Source organism: Canis lupus, chromosome 13 (assembly GCF_011100685.1).
Source record: "Canis lupus familiaris isolate Mischka breed German Shepherd chromosome 13, alternate assembly UU_Cfam_GSD_1.0, whole genome shotgun sequence".
In the NCBI taxonomy this organism is placed as follows: Eukaryota; Metazoa; Chordata; class Mammalia; order Carnivora; family Canidae; genus Canis; species Canis lupus.
The window spans coordinates 12,069,391-12,094,572 of NC_049234.1; the positions used below are offsets into that span (position 1 = coordinate 12,069,391).

The following is a 25,182-nucleotide window of genomic DNA, read 5'->3' on the forward strand; positions in this document are numbered from 1 at the left end:
TGTATCCTGCAACTTTACTGAATTCATGTCTATCAGTTCTAGCGATTATTTGGTGGAGTCTTTCAGGTTTCCTGTGGAGTATCATATCAACTGTGAAGAATGAAAGTTTGACTTCTTTCCTGATTTGGATACCTATTATTTCTTTTTGTTTTCTGAATGCTTAGGCTAGGACTCCTAGTACCATGTTGAACAACAGTGGTGAGAGTGGACATCCCTGTTGTGTTCCTGACCTTACAGGAAAAACTCAGTTTTTCCCCATCTAGGATGATATTCACTGTGAGTCTTCTGTATACAGCCTTTATGATGTTGAAGTATGTTCCTTCTATCCCTACTTTGTTGGTTTTTTTTTCCAAGAAATAATGCTGCATTTTGTCAAATACTTTTTCTGCATTTATGGAGAGTATCATGTGGTTCTTATCCTTTTATTAAAGTGGTGTATTATGTTACTTGATTTGCAGATACTGAACCACCTCTGCAGCCCAGGAATAAATACCAGTTTGTTGTGGTGAATAATTCTTTTAATGTACTGTTGGTTGAGATTTTGTAGTATCTTATTGAGAATTTGTTTGTAACAGTGATATTGGTCTGTAATTCTCCTTTAGTGGGCTCTCTGTTTAGTTTTGGAATCAAGATAATGCTGGCAACCTAGAATGAGTTTGGAAGTTTTCCTTCTATCTCTATTTTTTAGAACCGTTTTAGAAGAATAGGTATTAACTCTTCCTTAAATGTTTGGTAAAATTCCCCTGGAAGCCATCCAGCCCTAGACTCTTGTTTCTTGGGAGATTTTTGATTACTGATTCAATATCTTTGCTGCTTATGGATCTCTTTAAGTTTTCTATTTCTTCCTGTTTCAGTTTTGATGGTTTATATGTTTCTAGGAATTTATCCATTTCTTCCAGATTGCCCAATTTGTTGGCATGCTGGATTTTTATATTAGAACAGATTGTTGCCTTCCAGGAGAGCCATATTACAAGATCTTTACATATCCCCAAGTGTGCAAATATATGTTTAAATAGAACCTAGTCTTTTCTCCAAGTCACATTTTTGATGAATTCATAAGATTTTCTTTGTCTACCTTCATTTTGTAAATATTTGCCATTTCATCATCCACTACAAGCTTATCTTTCACCTAAACATTTTCCTACATAACCAATATTTATGTTCCTCCATGAATATTTATGCATACATAAGGGTAATAAAAGAATAGCACCCAGGTGATATATTAATATCTGTGTTTAGGTTCATTCTTTAGTGGAGTGAGGGTCCACCACATGGACCAACTTCAGTATTTTGCAATTCAAATTGAGACTTCATTGATCATATAAAATGCTCTTTGTCATTAGCCAATAAATTTGCTTGTGAGTATTGAATATAGGAAACATTAAATTTGTCTGTTCCACAGTTCTAATCTATTTTTTCTTACTCTAGAAAGTGTATTTTACTTTTGTCTATCTCCTTTTCAGCTTCTGGATGGTAAGGATTTATAGAAGAAGCTGTAAAATTTGCTGTCCCTAACTATACTCCATAAAAAGGTAAGATTGGCCCAAATAGTTATATTAACTGTCATTGTTAATCATATTATCTATCCCAGTGGAAAAATTAATGGCCTCATAAACTCAAAACTTTTTAAAAATTATTTTATTTTCCAGTAAAAAGCTTCCCCCTGCTTTATGCCATTAGTCAATGGGTCATATTCAATGATAATATTACTATCACTGCTTTTCTAGAATTCATTTTAATTGGTTATAAATCGCATCTAATAAAGTGCACAAATCTTAGCAGAACAATTCAATGAAATTTTACACATATATACACTCCTGTAAACTGCCATCCAGGTGGACATATAGATCTTTCCCATCACTCCATAATTTCTGTCCTCTAATTACACATATATTAGACTTTTTTTTCAATGTCCCATTTCTCTTTTCCTTCTGTGTTTCTGTTTTGACATCTTCTATTGTCTAGCATGTGTTTACTACTCTTTATCTTCTGTAGTTAGTTTGTTGTTAATTACATCCAATGAGTTCTTAATTTTAGTCATAGTATTTAATGGAATGTTTATTTGAATAATTTTTGTAGATGTTAAATACATGTTGAAATTCTCTGTAAGTTAAGCTATTTTGTCCATATTTTCTTCAATTCTCTTTTAGTGCTCTTCCTCCCAGAACTGCATTGTCCCACCTTGTACATTGTCCCACCTTGTAGTTGGCTCAGGAGTCAGCTGAATAATCTGAAGTAAATATTTATAAAAGATCTCGGGGATCCTTAAATGCATTTTCCTTTATTTCAGTGTCTTTCCCTATCTCTCCCTTCCTTTTCTTCTAAGACTGGTTCTTCCTGCTAAGGATCTACAGTGTTCTGCTTCAGCCTGAAAATTACCCTGAACGAAGACAGAGGTGAATGTCAGATTCCTATCACATGTTTTCTTCTCTCAAGTATGAAAGCTTCCAAATGATTGCTAATAACTTTAAACCTTTTGTTTTATAAATTTTGTGCAGCTTTTATACATTAATTTTGGGCATTTTTATCTAAATGGAACATGAATCACATATGTTTGATGTTTCCCTTCTTACTCTCATATAGTGGGTATCAAGTACAGTTTATTCTATTCATCTCTAACTATGAACATGCCACAATTATTTTCACAGTAAGTACTATCAGGTAATTTTTAATCTAATTTTATGCCTCCAGCATGATTTGATTTACACTTTGGTTTTATTTTATATTTTCATATATATTATAATGAGCTTGATAATTTTTAAGTTGTTTACTGGATGTTAGCTTATTCCCTTTGTTAAATGCATAGTTAAGTCTCTTGCTCACTTTTATACTCTACTGTCTTTTTATAGATTTATAAAAGCTCATCGTATGTCCTGGATACTTTATGTTTCACAAATATCATCTCAGTATCTTTAATTTAATAACGTCTTATAATGAACAAAATATCTTAATTTTTAAGTAGTCCATTTACTCAGTGTTTTCAGGAATGGTTAGTCCTTTTTTTGTCCTATTTAAAATATTATGTTTGCAAATCATGTATCCTAGAAGGGTATAATATACAAAATACATAAAGAACTTATGCAAGTCAGTAACAAAAACAATCAGATTAAAAAGTTGGCAGAGGAGGGGCACCTGGATGGCATAGTCTGGGCATCCAACTCTTGGTTTCTGCTCTGGTCATGGTCTTTGGATCATGAAATCAAACCCCCAGACATGGAGTCTGCTAAGATTCTCTCTGCCTTTCCCCTTTCTGTGCACCTCCCCCAATTAAATAAGTCTTTTTAAAAAAGTGGCAGAGGATATGAATAGCCATTTTCCAAAGAGGGCATATAGATGGCCTACAGGCACAGAAAAAGATGTTGAACTTTGCTAGTCATTAGATAAATGCAAATCAAATCCAGTGAGACACCACTTCACATCTACTAGGATGGCTATTATCAAGCAAAGAAACAAATGAAAAATAACAAATATTGGCAAGGATGTGGGGAAATTGGAATTCTTGTGCATTGCTGATGGAATGTAAAATGATGTAATACTATGGAAAAAAATTTAGCTGTTCCTCAAAAGCCAACCATAGAATTACTGTATGATTGAGCAATTTCATGCCTGAGTATATACCCAAAGGAAATGAAAGCAGAGACTTGAACGTACATTTGTATGCCACTGTTCATTGTTGCATAATTCTAAATAGTCACAAAGTAGAAACAACCTATGAGTGAATAAAAAATATGATATATAATATATAATGAGATATTAGCCTAATACATGGTATAATGTGAAGTTTGAAGATATTGTGGCTAAGTGAAGTAAATCAGACACAAAAGGACAAATATCCTATGATGTCACTCATATGAACTACCTAGAATAGGCAAATTCATAGAGATAGAAAGTGATTAGCCGTTAACACCGTTTTGGGGAGGGGGATAGGAAGTAATTGCTTAAGATTACAAAGTTTCTAATGAAAAACTTTGAAAATACATAGTGGTGATGGGTGTACAACATTGTGAATATAATTCCACTAAATTGTACAATTTAAAGTGGTTAAAATGAATAAATAAACAAAATGGTTAATATGGTAAGCTTATTGTTTTTTTAAGATTTTTATTTTATTATTATTATTATTATTTTTTTTTTTTTTTATTCATGATTGACATAGAGAGAGAGAGGCAGAGACACAGGCAGAGGGAGAAGCAGGCTCTATGACTGGAGCCGGACTCGGGACTCAATCCCGGAAACCCAAAGGCAGGCACTAAACAGCTGAGCCACCCAGGGATTCCCTGGTAAGCTTATTGTTATGCATACATTATCACAACTAAAATACCAAAAATGGGGCAGCCCCAGATGGCTCAGCTGTTAAGCACGCCCTTTAGTCCAGGGCCTGATCCTGGAGACCTGCGATCAAGTCCCACGTCAGGCTTCCTGCATGGAGCCTGCTTTTCCCTCTGCCTGTGTCTCTGACTCTCTCTCTCTGTGTCTCTCATGAATAAATAAATAAATCTTAAAATAAAGTAAAATACCAAAAATATGTTGTCTAGGATATGATGCATGATCACGATGAATCACCAAAATGAGCCTGTAGTTTCTGGAGCCACTCCAATTAAGATGATATCTTTTACTGGGATCCCTGGGTGGCGCAGCGGTTTGGCGCCTGCCTTTGGCCCAGGGCGCGGTCCTGGAGACCAGGGATGAATCCCACGTTGGGCTCCCGGTGCATGGAGCCTGCTTCTCCCTCTGCCTATGTCTCTGCCTCTCTCTCTCTCTCTGTGACTATCATAAATAAATACAAATTTAAAAAAAAAAAGATGATATCTTTTACTATCTCTTTACTCCTACTTAAATTTTATCATTAGAATAGTTGCATCTTTGCTTCATCAACTGGATTTTGCGCACTGCAAAGTAGTGGTCAAGCCCCAGATCTTCAATAAATCCTTATTTCCATTCTTCCTTTGTTTTTCTAAAATGTATCATTCCTAATTTCAAAGTAGCCCTAAAATCCTCACTCAATTGTTTACTGCACTCTTTGCTTTATACCCACAACCCTTTCTTCTCCAGCAAAATCTATGAACCTGCTTCATACCTGTGAAAGTTAATGTTAATGTTAAGTAAGAATATAATTAATATCTGTAATAGTAGTAGTAGCAATAGAAGTAGTAACTTTAAAGTAATTCATGGATTTACCACATCACTGATACTCTTAGATACTTTTAAAAAGATTTTATTTATTTATTCATGAGAGACACAAAGAAGAGGCAAAGACATAGGCAGAGGGTGAAACAGGCTCCCTGCAGGGAGCCCGATGTGGAACTCAATCCCAGGACACCAGGATCATGGCCTGAGCCAAAGGCAGATGCTCAATCACTAAGCCACCCAGACACTCCACTCTTAGATACTTTTCATATAGTATTTCTGATTTTCATACTCCCTATTTTCCAGATAAGGCAAGTGAGGCAACTATACATATATAACTTTCCCAAGTTATTACTAAATGAAGAACCTAAAGTTTGAAACCAAATCTACCTGCTCCAAAACCTGTGCTTATTTCAGGCTTTTTAATAGTCTCTAGAGAAATTTCTGAATATATTAATCTCAGAGTAAGTACTCATTGATGCTTCTTAGTTGACATCATATAAATCCTTTTGTTTTTTCATCCTGTTAAAATTTGCATGAAATTATTCAAAATTATTTTACATAATCTTTCTTAAAATTAAATAAATAAAATAAAGCCATCAAAATTCTCTTCCTTATTTCAAAAATCATTTGTGATTTTTTCTTCTTTTTATTATTAACTAAATATAAGCCTTGATTTTTCAACTATACTCTCCATTTAATTACATGGAAAGTAATTTGTTATTCCAAGATATTTAAATGGTGGACTAGAAACTTATTTTTCCAGTCCATCTCCTGACTTAGCATTTTCCACTTCAAGTATCCATACCCCTTCTCTCACCAAATCTGCTTCAGAATAATATCAGATTTTAATTATTTCTAATATATCAAAATATATATCAGTGATCATACTCTTCCAGTAGGGATGACTGGTACCCTCAAGAATTGCTAAATGGAAGACTTGTCCTATTGTTACAAGAATTTCATGGGTCGGGATCCCTGGGTGGCGCAGCGGTTTGGCACCTGCCTTTGGCCCAGGGCGCGATCCTGGAGACCCGGGATTGAATCCCACATCGGGCTCCCGGTGCATGGAGCCTGCTTCTCCCTCTGCCTATGTCTCTGCCTCTCTCTCTGTGACTATCATAAATAAATAAAAATTTAAAAAAATTAAAAAAAAAAAAAAGAATTTCATGGGTCAATGACCACATGAGAAAACTTTGTGTCTTTATTTTCTCTAATACCATATATGTGTTCTCTGTGATATTCTGATTTATAATTCATATTTATTTTTTAATTTCTCATATATATTTGGCCTTCATCCACAATTCATATCTTATAGGTTTCCAAACTCTTGGAATTTCCTGTGTTGAAAATTATAAAGGTGTCTTTGTTAAGTTAACAAGATGACTTTTGGATCCCACCTAAGGATGGAGACTGGTTACCAGGAGAACCACCCATATGATTAGAGGATTAGAACTTTCAGTACCCCTCACCCCCCAAAATCTTTGGGGAGAGAAAGGGGGATCTAGGTTGAATCAGCCTATGGCCAATGACTTACTTAATCATGACTATGGGATGAAGTCTCCATTAAAACCCAAGGGGGAGCTTTTTGATAGTTTTGGAGAGCTTCCACTCTTGGAAAACCAGAATACAACTACATGCCACCAAGCCAGGCTCTTAGCTCCATGAGGACAGGAGCTCCTTTGTTTAACCTTTGTTTTCATATCTTTTCATCTAGCTGTTGATTTGTAGCCTTATCCTTTAAGAAACTAGTAAATGTGAGTCTTTCCTTGAGTTTTGTGAGCCCTTCTAGAAATTAATCGAACCTAAGGAGGAGGTCATTGGAACCTCTAATCTGTAGTTGTTGAGCTACAAGCACAGGTGTTTGGGGCTTGTGATTGGCATCTGATGTGAGAAGGTGAGGGGAAGACTTGTGAGACTGAACCCTTAACCTGTGGAATCTAATGCTATCTCCAATAGATAGTATCAGAATTGAGTTAAATTCTGGACATTCTGCTAGCATCTGAGAATTGCTTGCATTGTGTAGGTAGGAAACCTTGAAGGACTATCCCATACTTACATACCCAATGTGGGATTCAATCCCGGGACTCTGGGATTGCGCCCTGAGCCAAAGGCAGATGCTCAACTACTAAGCTACCCAGGCATCCCTCAAATCTCTTCTTTTTTTTTTTTTTTTTTTTTTTTTTTTTTTTTTTTTTTTTTTTTTTTTTTTGATTTTTATTTATTTATGGTAGTCACACAGAGAGAGAGAGAGAGAGAGGCAGAGACACAGGCAGAGGGAGAAGCAGGCTCCATGCACCGGGAGCCTGACGTGGGACTCGATCCCAGGTCTCCAGGATCGCGCCCTGGGCCAAAGGCAGGCGCCAAACCAGCTGCGCCACCCAGGGTTCCCTCAAATCTCTTCTTTTGTAAAATGGAGACTTAACTAAATGATTTTTGGTTATATGTTTTTTTTTTTTTTTTTTATTTTACGGTATTATTTCACAGCAATATCAATAATTTTTAGATTCACTATTATAATTTATTTACTTCACTAACCTTATGAAAAAGAAATGTGAAACTCTTACTTTCCAATTTCATTGAATGATTTAGCCCAGGAAAATTGGTTAAATTCATTCAGTTCTTGTATATAGTATACCAATCTTCGTGTGACACTTTTTTGAAGTGTTAATGCTATTAAAAATACTGGAATTTATATGAAACATATTTTTTTAAATCAAACAGCATGTTAAAGATTCCTTTGAACTTAATTATAAATGAATTTAATTTAAACTCTAATGGTTTTCAGTAAATGATTTATTATAATATCTGATACACAGTCTTTTCAATAGTAGAATAATTTTCTAGTTCATTGCTGTCATTTGAAAATGACATAAAAGCTTGGTTTGCTTAAAATATCTTATTACTAATGATTTTTTGTTGTTCTTCCTTGGTATTTCAAAAAGTTAATAAAATGTTCTTATTTATCACTAAAATTAAAAATGTTTTATGAATTTGGGGTCACTGCCTCAATCATTTATATAAAAAGAAATAATCTTTTTACTTGATAGTATTTTGTAAAACCAAGATAACAAGCATATAAACAGATAAGTTATATAGATATTTAAGTTAAGCATATCTTATATATCAAACTCTATTCTAAGTGCTTCAAATATGTGAGTGGACAAAAAACAAACAAACAAAAAGCAAAAACAAAAACAAAACTTCTCTATTTAAGGAGCTTAATTCTAACAGATTAAGAGTCAGAGGAATATAATAGTCCCCTTACCCTTAAAAGTTCCCAGAGTTAGTGACAGTAAATCAGTAAATCATTGTAATATATGGAGCTAGAAGTTTACTTTCTTTACAAGTCTTAATATATACTGTTTTCAAATTTTTATGATTGTTAGTATTTTTCATTCTTCTTTTCATTAGAAACTTGATTTCTTATATATCAATTTTATAAGATAATTTAGATTTTGTTTTATTCCACATAACAGTATTGTCTCATATTAAATCCAATCTATATAAGCCTCACAAAAATTCTTTCATGATCAAAATTTCTGATACCTGTCTTAAATTGTATCCATGAAAAGTATGTGTTATGCATAAATATAACATCCAACATGAGCAAGAATATAAGTTGCATTTCTTTTCTTTTAAGATTTATTTATTTATTCATGAGAGACTGAGAGACAGAGAGAGAGAGAGGCAGAGACACAGGCAAAGGGAGAAGCAGGCTCTTTGCAGGAGCCCAATGTGGGACTCAATCCCAGATCCCAGAATCACCACCTGAGCGGAAGGCAGCTGCCCAATCACTGAGCCACCCAGGTGTCCCATAAGTTGCATTTCTAAACACCTTCATGCTCTTACTTCAGATATTGACCCTATATAGATTTTTAAAGCAATGTGAGAAAATATGCATACTCCCAAAATAGTGAAGAATTACAACTAGAAAGTGATTCTGATGCAACAGTTGACAATTGCCTAAGACATTTCATGTTTGAAATAATTGATCTGTTGGACATGTTAAGTATTCATTTGCATATGTTCGTTCTCACCTTCCTTCCTAAAGTTCATTTTAATCAGAATATCTGGAAATAATATACCTAACTCAGTTTCTTGCAGTAATTCCAGCCATTCAGTTTTAATGAAAACCGGCATAAGAATTTGTGATTGTAAAAATTGTTTTTGAGTCTATTGCACATCTGTAGTTGAAGACTTTAGCATTTAGATAAGAGTCCTCATAATAAACTTTCAATTGTGACTGGCAGAAGTTTGTTCATTCTGATAAACATATTTACTTTCTTTCATCAGTTAGAGAAAACCTATAAAGAAATACATTTCCATTTAAGGGTTAGTGGCCAGAGAGGAAGCATTAACTCTTTGTTTAACAATAGCAACTACTAGAAATCAGATAACAATTTCATCTATGTCTTATTCCTTTTACTGTCATATTTTATTTAAGTTTCTTTTTTAAAAGTTTTAATGAGATATAATTGTCTTACAATCAACTGCAAATTTTAAAATGTTTTAAATTGATAAATTTTCCCATGTAGGTATACACAAAGGAAAGCATTACAGAACTGAAATGAACAAACATAATCATCACCACCAGGAAGTTTCCTAGTGCCTATTTGTTGTTCCTCTCCTACCACTCCTGGCACAACCACTTCTTCCTCTGTTCCCAAACAATTATTCATCTATTTTATTCCTAAGCACATTAGTTTGAATTTTATACAATTCAATATTAATATAATCATACTTTATAGTCTTTTTTGTCTGTACACGTTCATTCAAAATAATTATTTTAAGATCCATTTTTTAAAGATTTACTTATTTATTTTAGAGAGAATACACAAGTGTGAGGAGGGCTGGGGGGTCAGACAGAGAGAGAGAGAGAGAGAGAGAGAGGCAGAGACCTAGGCAGAGGGAGAAGCAGGCTCCATGCAGGGAGCCCAATGTGGAACTCAATCCTGGGACTCCAGGATCATTTAAAAGATTTTATTTATTCATTCATGAGACACAGAGACAGAGAGAGAGAGAGAGAGAGAGAGAGACAGAGACCTAGGCAGAGGGAGAAGCAGGCTCCATGCAGGGAGCCCAATGTGGAACTCAATCCTGGGACTCCAGGATCACACCCTGAGCTGAAGGCAGATGCTAAACCACTGAGGTACCCAGGTGTCCCGGAGAGAGAGAATTTCAAGCAGACTCCATGCTGAGCACATGAGACTCCATGCTGAGCCTGAGCAGGACAATGAAATCACAACCTGCACTGAGACCAAGAGTTGGACACTTAACCAACTGTGCCACTCAGGCACCCCAAGATTCATCTTTGTTGTATTATATATCAATAATGAATATCTTCTTTTGATTAGTAAGATTGCACCGAATGGCTCACCATAGTGTTGATGAATATTTGAATTGTTTCTAGTTTTTATACAATTGCAAAAAAAGCTACTATGGACATCATAAAAGTCTTTTTAGGAGCATATGCTTTCATTTTTCTTGGTTTTATATCTAAGCAGTGATATGAATATACTATTTGTACTTGTATTACTGAATTTTGAATCACTTGTATGCTATGGTGCAATATTTTTATCAGTTATATTATTTGCAACTATACTAACTCACTTCTTGTATTTTTATTCTTTTAACAGTGTCTTTCATAGAGCAGAAGTTTTTAATTATAATGAAGTTTGATTTATCAATTTATTTTAGTAATTACACATTTACTGTCATATTTAAGCAATCTATGCCTAATCTTCTACAGGTAGCTGAGACTCCTCCTTGGTCCATTGGCATGTGGTGCCAGATCCCACAACTCCCACAAAGGCACTTTTTTCCAAAAATAGATGCCAAATAGTTGTTGTAGCTTAGGGACAAATGCAATGAGGAATGTCTTAAGAGATCATCTTGCTGATGTCACTAAGGTAAGCACTTTCATAGGCATCACAGTTGATGTAATAAACAGACAGACCTTTCCCTCAAGGAACTTATATTCTAGAGGAAGAAGACTGTGAATAAACAAATAAATATATAGTGCTATAAGGTGCTATATCTAGATGAAGAAAAATAAAGCAGAGTAAGAATTTTAAAAATGGGCAGTACTCCTCTGTCATAAAGGACATCAGTGAAGGCATGTCTTTTAAAATGACATTTACACTAGGCTTGAAAGAGGAGAATGAGGGATTCACATATTATTGGGGATAAAGAAAGTATCAAATACAAATATCCTAGGGTGACAGTTTTCTTATCAAGTGATATAAATAGCTGAAAATTGACCTTTTTTTTTTGTCTCTAAACTCCTATTTAGGAGTCACAATTTAACCTTACAACCTTTCAAGAACTCCAAAGAGGCCTGTAAATGTGAACAATGGCAAGTGAAATATTCAGAAAGATAGGGTTATCCATTTGCTTCGATGTGGCTGGAACTGGAGGGTATTATGCTTAGTGAAATAAGTCAATCAGAGGACAAACATTATATGGTCTCATTCATTTGGGGAATATAAAAAATTGTGAAAGGGAATAAAGAGGAAAGGAGAGAAAATGAGTGAAAATATCAGTGAAGATGACAGAACATGAGAGACTCCTATTTCTGGGAAATGAACAAGGGGTAGTGGTAGGGGAGGTGGGCAGGGGGCTGGGGTGACTCGGTGATGGGAACTGAGGGGGGGCACTTGATGCGATGAGCATTGGGTGTTATGCTATATGTTGGCAAATTGAACTCCCCCCCCCAAAAAAAAAAAGAAAGATAGGGTTATGAAATAGGTCATTTAGCACATTATAAATCCTGAGATGTGTGTTTGAGTTCACTCTCAGGGATTTGGGAAACTATTTGAGGATTTGAAGGAAAGGAGTAACATTATATGATTAGGTTTTAAAAGGGTCACTGAGACCACCATGTTGAATCCCTGTTGGCAGACAAATAAAGTGAAAGTAGGAAGACAAATTTGTAAACTGTCACAATGAAAATTCTTGGACTTGAACCAGTGTCAGGACTCTAGATGTGTTGAAAAGTATTTGAGCTCTGGATATATTTAAGAGAAATTGTCAACAATATTTTTGGGCAGTTTAACACAAATGCGAGGGAGAAAAAGGAGAGTCAAGTATGCCTACAAAGTCTTCTGCCTAAGCAAATTGAAGAAGAGAATTGTTTAATAATATGGGAAAAAACAAGAGTACAGAGTTTCTTCTAGGAACGGAAATCTGAGTTAAGACAATTCAGTTTCAGATAATTTTGAGAAATCTCTTAGGAAAATTTCAGTTGTTTCAAGATAACATCTGGATATGTGAGTAGAATTCTGGGGGTACATTTGGATGGGGTGTGTAAATTAGGGACTCAGCAGTGCAGTGCATACATAGCATTTGAACTCATAAAATTGGATGAAATCATCTAGGAATTAACATTTAAAATAAACCATACCAATACCACCAAAGTTGCCCAATTTCAAAGCCCAGAAATAATTAAAATTGTCCACTACCATTGGAAATAATAGGGCCCAGCCCACCCGGTTGCCTCAGTTGGCTAAGCATACAACTCTTGATTTTTGGTTCAGGTCATGATCTCATGGTTGTGGTATTGAGCCCCCCAGTCAGGCTCCCCATTCAGCAAGGAGTCTGCTAGAGATTCTTTCTCTCCTCTCCCTCTACCCATCCCCCCACTTGCATGCTAACTTTCTCACTCTATCCCAAATAAACAAATAAATCTGAAAGAAAGAAAGAAAGAAAGAAAGAAAGAAAGAAAGAAAGAAAGAAGAAAGAAAGAAAGAAAGAAAGAAAGAAAGAGAAGAAAGAAAGAAAGAAAGAAAGAGAAAGAAGAAAGAAAGAAAGAAAGAAAGAAAGAAAGAAAGAAAGAAAGAAAGAGAAGAAAAGAAAGAAAGAAAGAAAGAAAGAAAGAAAGAAAGAAAGAAGAAAGAAAAGAATGAAAATAAACAAAAAGAAAAGGAAAATAAAACAAAACTATAGGGCCCAGACAGAAAAGAATGGAAAAATATATCTTGTTGGATACTTGAACCATCAGAAGAACATCGATACTCCACTGGGGGGAAAAATTAAGCCCCACAGAAGGCAGAACTAGTATCCCCCTCAGGATCAAAGGAAACTTTAGCCTACAGTAATGGTAGTAATATGGAGATGGTGTCTCTCTAGGGGGCAAAGGATAGGTATGCATCATTGTAATAGGTTCTTTTTCCCCCAAGTCAGGGTTCCTTTCCAGTAATAAAACCCATTATACTTACAAATGTCATCATGTTCTCTTTACTTCATCTCATGAGAATTGGGGCTTGGAGATCCAGGGCAAAAATATTGATACTCTGGCTACTAATAATGCTGTGAATGAGAAATAGATCTTTGTCTCTGACTCTGTGGTTTCATGTCTTATATCAACATCCATGAAACTATGGAACGCTCACTTGTTGCTTAGCAAATAGGGTAAAATCTCATATTCCTCTCAGTTCTTGACAGTATTCTATCTCATTTTTAATATATTTGCAAGCTATTCTGTCTGGCTTCACTGTCCTCTGTCATCTCACTCCTCTAAACCTAGACTTACAGCTAGCTAACTTCCCTTTGATCTTCAAAACTTACCTTAGATATAATTTCCTTGAGAATAATTCTTTGTCACCATTTTAGCTGGCTTTCTTTATACTACCATAACACCACATATCTTTTTCCCCTGCTTAGCTCTTCTTGGCTATGACAGTTTCTCAAATTTCCTTGTTTTTTTTTTTTCTTAATTATTGACGTAATATTGACATACAACATTATATTATTGACATACAACATTATATAGGTATATACATAATGATTTGATGTTTATATATATTATGGAATGATCACCAAATTAATTTAGTTAACGTCCATCCCCATACATAGTTATACGTTTTTTTTCTTATGATAAGGACTTTTGAGATCTACTGTCTTAGCATATTTCAAATATTGTATTATTAACTATAGTCACCATGCTGTATATTACATCTCCATGATAATTATTTTTAATATCTTAATATTAGCTTTCTTTTTATTCCTATGGAGAAAATTTCTTATTGTTTTTCCCATGGGTATTTGTCATCAAATTTATTTATTCTTAGTGTCCCTGGAACCAAATTCATGTGGTCTAGCACATGAATCAATAAATAGATTTTCAGTGAATTAGTTAATAATACATCCTGACTCCTGTTAGAATAGCCTGAGGATCTTTCCAGTTTTTCATCACAAGCAGTCAAAACTTTTATCAACTATTTATCACAACCACCAACTAACAAGTTAAAGGAATGATAGATTAAATTTGACTCTTTTCTGCCCAAAACTGAGTTCATTGTTACATTTGTTTGGAAATATGTTAACAGGATACAGTTACCACTTTTTCATGTATTTATTATGAGAGGAACTTAGCTCTTTGTCTACTTTCTTTTTTTTTTTTTTTTTTGTCTACTTTCTGTATGAAATCTACAAGATTTGTATTCCATTTTCTGAAAATTTGTACCTGATTTGGATTATTACATTCCAGTTAGCAAGCACCTAAATATCAGCCTTAATTTACCCCCTTAACTTTAGATTGTATATGATATACATTTATATTAAATAAATTCCCTCCATGGTACAGCGGCTTATATATTACAAATTACAAATCTACCTTCATAGATAATCCTTCTATCATCAGAAAATATAGTGTGTCCCTAAAAATTATCATGGCACAATCTCTCCTCATAAATTCACTTGCCTTTGCTCTAATATCAGTCTTGGATAATGACTCAGAGAGCACTGATACTTAGCACCATACTACAGAGTTCTGCCCCTAACACAGTAGACAATGCTGTATTCTCATAAGAAGAGCCATTAATTCCCATCCAAATCTCAGTTGTTCATTTTTCAACAAGTCTAACTAGAACACTATCAGAGACACATTTAAGGTTTGCCAAGGCCAATTCAATTTCATTTAGTAATTCTTCCACCATCAGATAAAGGTTATCCAATGCTCTTTATGTATTTATTTTAAAGATTTTATTTAGGGACACGTGAGTGGCTCAGTGGTTGAGAGTTTGCCTTCAGCTCAGGGCATGATCCTGGGATCCTGGATGGAGTCCCACATCGGGCTCCTTGTGGGGAGTCTGCTTCTCTCTCTGCCTATGTCTTTTAAAATCTTTTTAAAAAAAGATTTTAAAATATTTTTTTAATTATAAAGTAAAAATAAATTAAAAATATAAAGATTTTATTTATTCATAAGAGACATAGAGGGAGAGTCAGAAACATAGGCAGAGGGAGAAGCAGGCTCCCCTGGGGGAGCCTGATGCAGGACTAAATCCCAGGACCCAGGATCACACCCTAAGCTGAAGGCAGAAGCTCAACCACTGAGCTACCCAGGCGCCCTTCCTATATTCTTTGTTGCAATGATTATACATATACACTTCACAAAGAATAATCAGACACATGAAACTGTAAATATATATGTAAACATTATAGAAAACATTGTAGAAAAAATATTTTTCCAAAAAACATGTTGTTTGTGGAGTTTCAATTTTGCTGTATGCATGAGGCTTTTGAAATAATCACACAGCAATGTTTTTCTTTAAAGTCCTACTCCATCATTTCTTACACAGTGGTTTATGTGTTTGTCATGGTTCCTTGAGTGTTGAATTATGACCTCTACTTTCTAGCTTTGTAACATCTTTTTCTCCCTGATTCCTGCAATGCTCATTAAGGTTTTAAAGATCACAAGGCCAGGGTATCCCTGGGTGGCGCAGTGGCTTGGCGCCTGCCTTTAGCCCAGGCTGTGATCCTGGAGACCTGAGATCGAGTCTGCATTGGGCTCCTTGCATGGAGCCTGCTTCTCCCTTTCCCTGTGTCTCTGCCCCTCTCTTTGTGTTTCTCTCATGAATAAATAAATAAAATCTTAAAAAAAAATCACAAGGCCATATTGCTGACTTACAAGTACCCAATCATTTTTTATACATGCTATGTGTACAAAAGTAAGTTGTACCAGTCATATGGTCCAGGTGTATTAGATCAATTGTTCAGTTCCTTTGTTCCTCGCATATCATTCTATTCAGTGACCTTTCCCTGTGAAGTTGATAACTGAGCTTTCTTTTAAGTATCACATTATCTTACCTTAAGCTTGGTGAGAAAACAATATATTACTAAATTAAATATTCAAATATTTAATTTTTTAAATCATATTTTTTAAAGATTTTATTTATTTACGAGAAACAGAGAGAGAGAGAGAGAGCCAGAGACACAGGAAGAGAGAGAAGCAGGCTCCATGCCAGGAGCCAGATGTGGGACTTGATCCCAGGACTCCAGGATCACCCCCGGGCTGAAGGCAGGTCCTAAACCACTAAACCACCCAGGGATCCCCATATTTTCTTTCAATATTAGTGAAGTAAATGGTCAAGCTCTTGGTACTGTGAAGTCAGAGTAGCTGACTGGAATCCTCTGCAGCTATGGTAAAACTCCTTACCTAGTTCTTCCTCAATTCCATCATCTGTAATGGCACTAAGGACAATATGGTGGCTTAAGGACACCTGTCTTAAAATGTTTTTATGAAGAAAAAATGAGGTAATGCAATGAAGGACTATAATCACCTGACAGAGAGTTATCATTCAGTCAAGTTACCTATTATTTTATTTATGTGGTATCATGGAAATGTCACCATTCACAAATAAAACTTTATAAATATCTCTGATGTCTCCAATGATGATTTAATTTACAGTAATCTCTAACTATGTTTACCAATCAGAGAGAGGAATATGTTGTGCATATTAAGGTTTTAAAATACTAGCAAGAACAGATTTGGTTACTAGAGATTTTTTAAATGAATCATTGGTAGGATACAGCTGTGGTTTGAAGGTTTTCATACAATATACAGTAATTAGGATTTTCTTCCACTTTCATTTACTGCAAATGAGACACACTAATTGATGGATTTCCCTTTGTGTACCAAAAGAAAGTCTCTCAGATACTTATTGAACACATCTAATGTGGTTTTAAAATTAAAGTAGAAAAATAAATATTTTAACTTCAAGACAGATACTCCAAATATTTATCCTAGGGAACTAAGCCTAGCAAAATTAGATGTCTTATCATCCTGGCAGTAGGCATTAGCAAACACTTTACATTCCACTAGAATTGACTCTCTTCCAATATACTAAACTGGTATTGGGCTTTAAATTCCTTTCTCCTAAAAGCCATAATTAGTACAATAAGCCTACTTCAAACATGACTAATTCCTGCTGAATATTATAATAATATAAATAGAAAATATTTTTATGTAAGAATATACTTCTGATATTATAAAAACTTTAATAAAAATATAATTTTCTAGCACAAGAGAGATGAGTCCTATTTTAATTGATTTATGTGTATTTTAACCTAACATATCTTTCTCATTAAATTGCATTAAATATGTATTATAAACTGAACATATCTTTATCATTAAATTGCATTAAATATATCACCTGTTTATTATGTCAAACAACTGGTAGTATAAATCAATATAGTTAACAATTACCTTATTTAATTAATATAGCAACTATTTGATATAACAGATATCCTTATCCTATTTTTGTACATAAGAAAGCTAAGACTCAATTTGAAAGAACCAGTAAGTGGTGGAGGATTAAACTGAAACCCAGATCTGTAGAACTCCAGAGTTCAAATATCTCCACTGACTATGTGTCTTCATCACTCACAACACAGCATAATGTAACTAAAACTGATGTAATTTAGTTATTTTAGGTCACAAAGAAAGTTTCAAATAAAATAGCCTAACATAATTTATTTTTTCTAGTCAATATGATTACAGAGTATTCCAAAATGTTTTGTAACTTACCAAAACAGATTCAAGTAAATATAAATTCAAAGGCTAAGTATTATAAGGACTTCAAAGGTGAAAACAACACTTTGAGCTCAGGTGCTACTTCGATGTAACCGATTTGATATTGGATTTGTTTTGGAACTTTCTAATACTAGGACAAGAGATATCTGAGGCTTCTGATTTATCTATCACTCTTTTACAGCATAATATATTTATAATGAAGGACAGAAAAGAGACAGGAAAAAAAGAAAAACAGAAATGACCTGGGTTTTTTTGTGTGTGTTTTTGTTTTGTTTTGTCTTTTTTTTAATATATATATAAATACCCCAAGAATTGCAGGAGATAAGTTGATTGTAGACAATTGTGTAGAAATAATCAAATAAATATAGAAGCAAAGAGGGGTGCTTAGGTGGTCAGTCGTTTAAGCATCTGACTCTTGATTTCATCTCAGGACATGATCTCCAGATCAGGTCCTAGGATAGAGCTCCATGCAGGCCTCCGAGCTCAGTGTGAATCTGCTTCCCCTCTTTCTCTTCCTACCCCCCCTTCCTCCATTCATGCACACACACTCTAAAACGAATGAATCTTAAAGAGAAATATATGGAAGCAAAGAAAATCAGAAATACCTAAAACTGAGATATCTAAAACTCCCTTGTTCACAATCATAAAATTATTTTAGAATTTTCTGTTTATTATTTAAATTTCTGAGCACCTCTGCAAGGAAAATAAATCATGACAGACTAATCCAATTTTCTTTGAACAGATTTGCTATTCTGGGGAATGTCATAGTCATGACAAATGCTAACATGGATTAAAATACATAAAGCAAATCTTTTCAAAAATAAAAGGAGAAATAGATCCTAAAGGATAATGGTATATTTTAACATATCTCTCAATATCTGATAAAAAAATAACAAACTCCAGCAAATTTATAGAATATTTGAACAATGTGATTGATACTCATTTGACAAATATAACCATGACAGTATTCATTTTTTAATGAACAAAGAAGTTTTATTAAAAATACCAAATTCTGGGCTACAAGAATTCTAGCATTTTCAAATGACTTAAATACTATGATTTATATTCTCTGATCCCAAAAGCAGAGAGTCCTGTAGCCTATAATACCAACCAAAGAAGTTTTTTTTTTTTTCTTTCTTTCTCACTGAACTCATGAAGAGAACTAGTTCAGAATAAAATTTATAAACAACAGGTTTTAGGCCATGGAGAAAACATCAGAACCATTGTTGAATCCATTAAAAAAAAAAAAAAACAGATTACTTGCCCTTTCATCAATCTATTTTATTCATGCATATCATACACAAACTAAAATTTGAAAATACTCCTCTGAGTAAAATGAAGTACATCTCACCAATGAATCAGTTTCAGATATTTGAGTTGGTCAGAGAAGCTGAGATAACCTTGTGCCTTCACATTAAACTGTGAGGCTAAAAAATAAATATAAAATAGTGCCCAGAGTCATTTATTATAAATGACTTCCTCCCTTTCAATCAAGGTATTATCTTAAATTCAGACATGCTACAGAGTTCATATTTATCTGATATTGACAACTCCAAAGAGTTGTCAGAACTCCAGAAGAGTTGAAGAACTCCAGAAGCTTAAAACTGGTTTGAACCTAAACCCATAATTAAGAAATTCCACTGGTAGGAATTACATCTAAGTAAAGAAAATAAAAACAAAAATGCAAGAATGTGTGGATGATTTATGTCTAAAGGTAATCATTACCATAACCTTAAAAACAGGAAATGGATATTTTAACAGCAAATTATTTTTCACTTATCAAAAATAGTGTTTATGAAGAATATTCAGTTTGGAGAGGACAATACATGACACTAATATGTTAGCAGTAGTTCTTTCTGTGCCAGATATTATGGATATTATTCTTTAGGATTCTATATTTACCAAAATTTTATAAGTATAAATGGCATTACATTTTGAAAAAGATAATTTTAATTTATCAATAGGTTACACTATAATCACAAAATCAGTAGATAATGCTTAAGTAATGTTACATCAGAGGGGAAATCTTGAGATTCTCCAAGACTACTCAATAACTTCAAGGAAGTCTTCATTTTTGTACCAAAATTTCCAAAACAGGTAGCTTCATAGAAATGTGACCATCACTAAGGTTGAAAGGAATGATGATAGAACACAGGGGATTTTAAAGATAGTGAAACTATTCTGTATGATACTATAAATGTCATTGTAAATTTGTCCAAACACAATAGGATACTAAGAGCAAATCCTAATATAAACTATGGATTTGGGGAGACAATGATATTTCAACATAGTTTCATCAAACATAATAAATGGTGAGGCTGTGAATATAAGAAATCTGTACCTTCCTCTCAATTTTGCTGTGAACATAAAACTGCATTTTAAAAATATAAAATATATTAATAAAAAAGAAAAATGGTGATTCAGAAATGAAGAATGTCAACAGGGTATCACAAATAGATCAATTTAAAACATTAGATTTATTCAATGATATTAAATCTAATTGTTTTAGAGGTTTATTTTTGCATTTGTTCATTTAAAAGTTTTTTAAATGTTATGTTCTATAAATTCTGATGATTTATATTAATACTTTGTTACTACTGCAATAAAGCATGTGTAAAATACCTTGATTGCTAGATGACAGTACATGTCTTTGAGAACCTATAGCATTGGAGTGTTACTGTATTCCTAATTTAACAAGACAAGCACAAAACTGGCTGATATGCAAATGTGAACCATGTAATTGAACTCACTGAACATGGGTCATGGAAAACACATCTCTTATTTAAGACAAGCCCTATAGTTAAAAATTTTTCAAAAAAAGAAAAAAGAGCTCAGAGAGGTTCATTGAAAATATAAGCTTGGTAGGCTTTAGAGGGCAATACATATAATGATTATTTTATCAGTAACTTTCATATATCTGGAGATATTATACCAATACTAAGTTCATAATAAGAGATGACAAAAAACAAAATATAAATGATTATTTTTAGAACTTCACATAAACATAATAAAACAAAAATCCAGATTTCATAGTCAAAATGTAAGGGCCCTATGTAAATAAGTGGGTATGCTTGTTTGTTTTTTGAGTATACTCATACCAGTAAAAGTATAATATCCCTGGTGCCCCAAGCAGCAAGCAATTAAAGTGTTAAAAAATAAATCAATAGGGCCAATTTTGCTGTACATAAATCATTTTCCTACTTAAACTCTTACATAGTTTTAGCTTGAAAATGGCAATTTTACTAAAATTATTGTCACATTTTTGTGAAATATTTGTATAATCTGACAATATAATTAGTTCACAGAACAAATGGTGTCAGTGATTGGGAGCCAACTAATTAAATAATAAAAATTAAAATCTCAAAAAGAAATTAAAATTAAAAGTTTTAATATAGAGGAAAACTTTGTAACAATGTATAAATTCATATGATTCATACATACAAAAACCAGGACATGTTTTCCATGACAAGAGTTGAATTTAGGCAGAGTAAGGTGAAAAATGTAGCAATCATCTATGTTATTTTAAGAAAAACTAAAGTACCTTTAACATAATTATCTTGAAGTTTGAGGCGAAAATGTTAAGACATTTATTGATTGATAATGATCTGAGTTTTCTCTTTTATCAAAGTAAGAGCATATTTTGATTTCAACTCAATTTTCTAATTTCAAATTCACTCCTGGGTGTTAACCATAGATTTCTTCACAAATAGTACTGAGAGGTACTTGAAGTCATCATGAAAATTATATATCAATCTTTGAAAGATTTTGGAGGGACTGGTTAAGGGTTTGAGGTATTACTTATTCAACTCTATCTAAGAACTAGTTATTATAGAATATCTTGTCATACAGTACAGATAAGTTAAATATAGTTCAAAAGAAGCAGAAATACATAACACATAATATTGATGAACCAATATTTTTTCTCAATGTATTGAGATATACTTGACAAATAAAACTGTATCTATTTAGAATGTATGAAGAGGGACCCCTGGGTGGCTTAGCGGTTGAGCACTTGCCTTCAGCTGAAGGCGTGATCCCCGAATATCGGGATCGAAGCCCACATCGGGCTCCCTGCATGGAACCTGTTTCTCCCTCTGCCTATGTCTCTGCCTCTCCCTCTTTCTCTCTTTCTCTGTGTGTGTGTGTGTGTGTCTCATGAATCAATAAATAAAATCTTTAAAAAATAGAATGTACAACGTGATGCTTAGATACACTTATACGTTGTGAAATATTTACCACAACTAGTTAATACATATATCACTTCACATGCCATTATGTGTGTTTCTGTGTGTGTGGGGGGGGGGGTAAGAATGTTTAACATCTAGTCTCAGCAAATTTCAAGTGTACAATACAATATCATCAACAGTAGCCACTATGGTATACTTAAGATCCTCCCAAACTTATCTTATACCTGAAAGTTTATACCATTTGAATAATATGGCCCCATTTCCCTTACCCCACAGACCCTACCAACCACTATTCTATTATGTATCATTGAATTTGACTATATTTCTTTTAGATTCTGCATATGGTGAGAACATACAGTATTTATCTTTACCTGTCTGGCTTCTTTCACTTAGTATATTGTTCACCAGCTTCATTCATATTTTCACCAATGGCAGGATTTCCTTATTTCTTACAGCTGAGGACCACTTTGTGTGTGTGTGTATTCATCAATATTATGTATCCATATACCATATATATCAAATATATTTTGTGTTTTCTTTATTCCTTCATCTGTAGAGGAACACTTAGGTTGTTTTAATATCTTAGCTATTGTGAGTAATGTGACAATGAATACGGGAGTACAGATATTTCTTCCAGATACTGATTTTGTTTCCTCAGATATATATCCATAAGTGGGATTGTTGGATCCTATGGTAGTTCTATTTCTAATTTCTTGGGGAAGCCCCATGCTGTTTTCCATGATGTCTGTCTTAATTTTCATTCCTGTCAACAGTGTACAAGGGTTTCCTTTTTTTCCTCACCTTCACCAACTCTTGTTGTACCACATCTTTTTGATAATAGCTCTCCTAACAGATGTGAAATGATATTTCCTTGTAATTTTGATTTGCATTTCCCTGATGATTGATGATGTTAAGCATCTTTTTATGTGCCTGTTGGCTATTTATATGTCTTCAGAAAAATGTCTATTCAAGTCTTTATCCTGAAGGCAAAAATTTTAATTGAATTATTTAGTCTTTGATATTGAGTTGTATGAGTTGTATATGTATGTTTTAGATATTAATAGATATTAATCCCTTAGTAGATGTACCATTTGCAAGTATTTTCTCCCATTTCATAGGTTGCCTTTTCATTTTGCGCATTGTTTCCTCCACTGTGCAGAAACTTCTTAATTTTCTTTTATTTCACTTATGTATTTTGCTTTGGTTGTATGTGCTTTGATATTATAGTCAAGAAATCATGCAAAAAAAAAAGAAAAAGAAAAGAAATCATTGCTGAGACCAATGACAAGGAGAATTCCCTTCTTCTAGGAATTTTACAACTTTAAATTTTTATTTATTTATGATAGTCACACACACACACACAGAGAGAGAGAGAGAGAGAGGCAGAGACATAGGCAGAGGGAGAAGCAGGCTCCATGCACCAGGAGCCCGACGTGGAACTCGATCCCAGGTCTCCAGGATTGTGCCCTGGGCCAAAGGCAGGTGCTAAACCACTGCGCCACCCAGGGATCCTGGAATTTTAAAACTTTAGATCTTACACTTAAGTTTTTAATCCATTTTGAGTTAATTATTGTGACTGATACATAATAGAAATCCAGTTTCATTCTTTTGTGTGTAGATATCTAGTTTTCCCAGGACCTTTTATTGAAGAGATCATTCTTTCCCCATTGTGCTCTTGATACCTTTGTCAAAGAAAAATTCACTGTTTATATGTGGAATTATTTCTGGGCTCTATACTCTCTTCCATTGGTCTATATGTCTGTTTACACACCAGTACCATACTCTTTTAATAACAGTAACTTTATAATTTATTTTGAAATTATGGAGCTTGATAACTCAATTTTGTTTTGATTATTTGGAGTACTCTGTAGTTGCATATGAATTTTAGGATTGTTTTTCTAATTCTGTAGAAGATGCTATGGAATTTATTTTTTAAATATTTATTTATTTGTCAGAGAGAAAGAGAGCACAAGCAGAAGGAGAGGGAGAAGTAGGCTCCCTGCTCGGCTCCCTGCTCAGCCTGATGTGGGGCTCAATCCTGGGATAATGACCTGAGCCAAAGGCAAATGCTTAACCAAGTGAGTCACTCAGCTGCCCTATTCCCATGGGATTTTGATAGAAGTTGCATTGAACTGTAGACCAAATGAGGTTATACGGAAGTTTAACAATACAAAGTCTTCCAGCCCATGAACACAGGATGTCTTTTCACTTATTTATGTTTTCTTTAATTTCTCAATGACATAGTTTTCACTTCCTTGGTTAAATTTATTACTAATTATTTTATAATTTCTGATGCTATTGTAAATGGGATTTTTTTCTTAACTTCTTTTCAGTAGTTCATTGTTAGTATATATAAATATAACTGATTTTTATATGTTTATTTTGTATCCTGCAACTTTACTCAATTCATTCATTATTTCTAACAGTTTTTTTCATGGGGTCTGAGGAATTTTTGTATATAAGATTGAGTCACCTGAAGGAAAAACAAATATACTTCTTCCTTTCCAATTTGGATGCATTTTTATTTGTTTTTCTTATCTCATCCCTCTAGCTATATCTACCAGTACTATGTTGAATAGAACTAGCAAGAGTAGGCAATCTTGTCTTATTGCTGATCTTAAAAGGAAAAGCTTTTAACTTTTCACCACTGAGTATGATGTAAGCTGTGGGCTTCTTACATTTGACATTTATTAGATTTAGGTACATCATTTTTACATCTAATTTATTGAGAGTATTCAGTCATGAAAAATGTTGAAATGTTGAATTCTGTCAAATGTCTTTCTGCATCTATCAGGACTAACATATGGTTTTTATCCTTCACTTTGTTAGTGTGGTATTTCACATGTATTGATTTGCATATGTTGAACAATACTTGTATCACAATGATAAATCCTACTAGATCATGGTGTGTGTTTCTTTATACCAGGATGCATACATAAAACAGAAATCCCACCAGTTATTATTCTTAAAAAGATTATTTAATATTAAAATGGTTAATGAGAACTGAATGATACCTACGTAACTGAAAATACAAAGAACGCTACAATGTCATAG

General features: G+C 33.7%; 1 long non-coding RNA gene across 7 annotated transcripts in view; it reads left to right on the plus strand.

Moving 5' to 3' along the window:
- LOC102156107 overlaps window positions 1-25,182 on the plus strand; it is a 129,995-nt gene that overhangs the window by 81,631 nt on the left and 23,182 nt on the right. For all 7 annotated transcript variants that reach the window (XR_005368555.1, XR_005368557.1, XR_005368552.1 and 4 more), the window contains 4 exons: window positions 1,464-1,532; window positions 2,327-2,396; window positions 2,584-2,647; window positions 10,880-11,039. This is a non-coding gene — a long non-coding RNA (uncharacterized LOC102156107). The remainder of the gene's footprint in view (window positions 1-1,463; window positions 1,533-2,326; window positions 2,397-2,583; window positions 2,648-10,879; window positions 11,040-25,182) is intronic.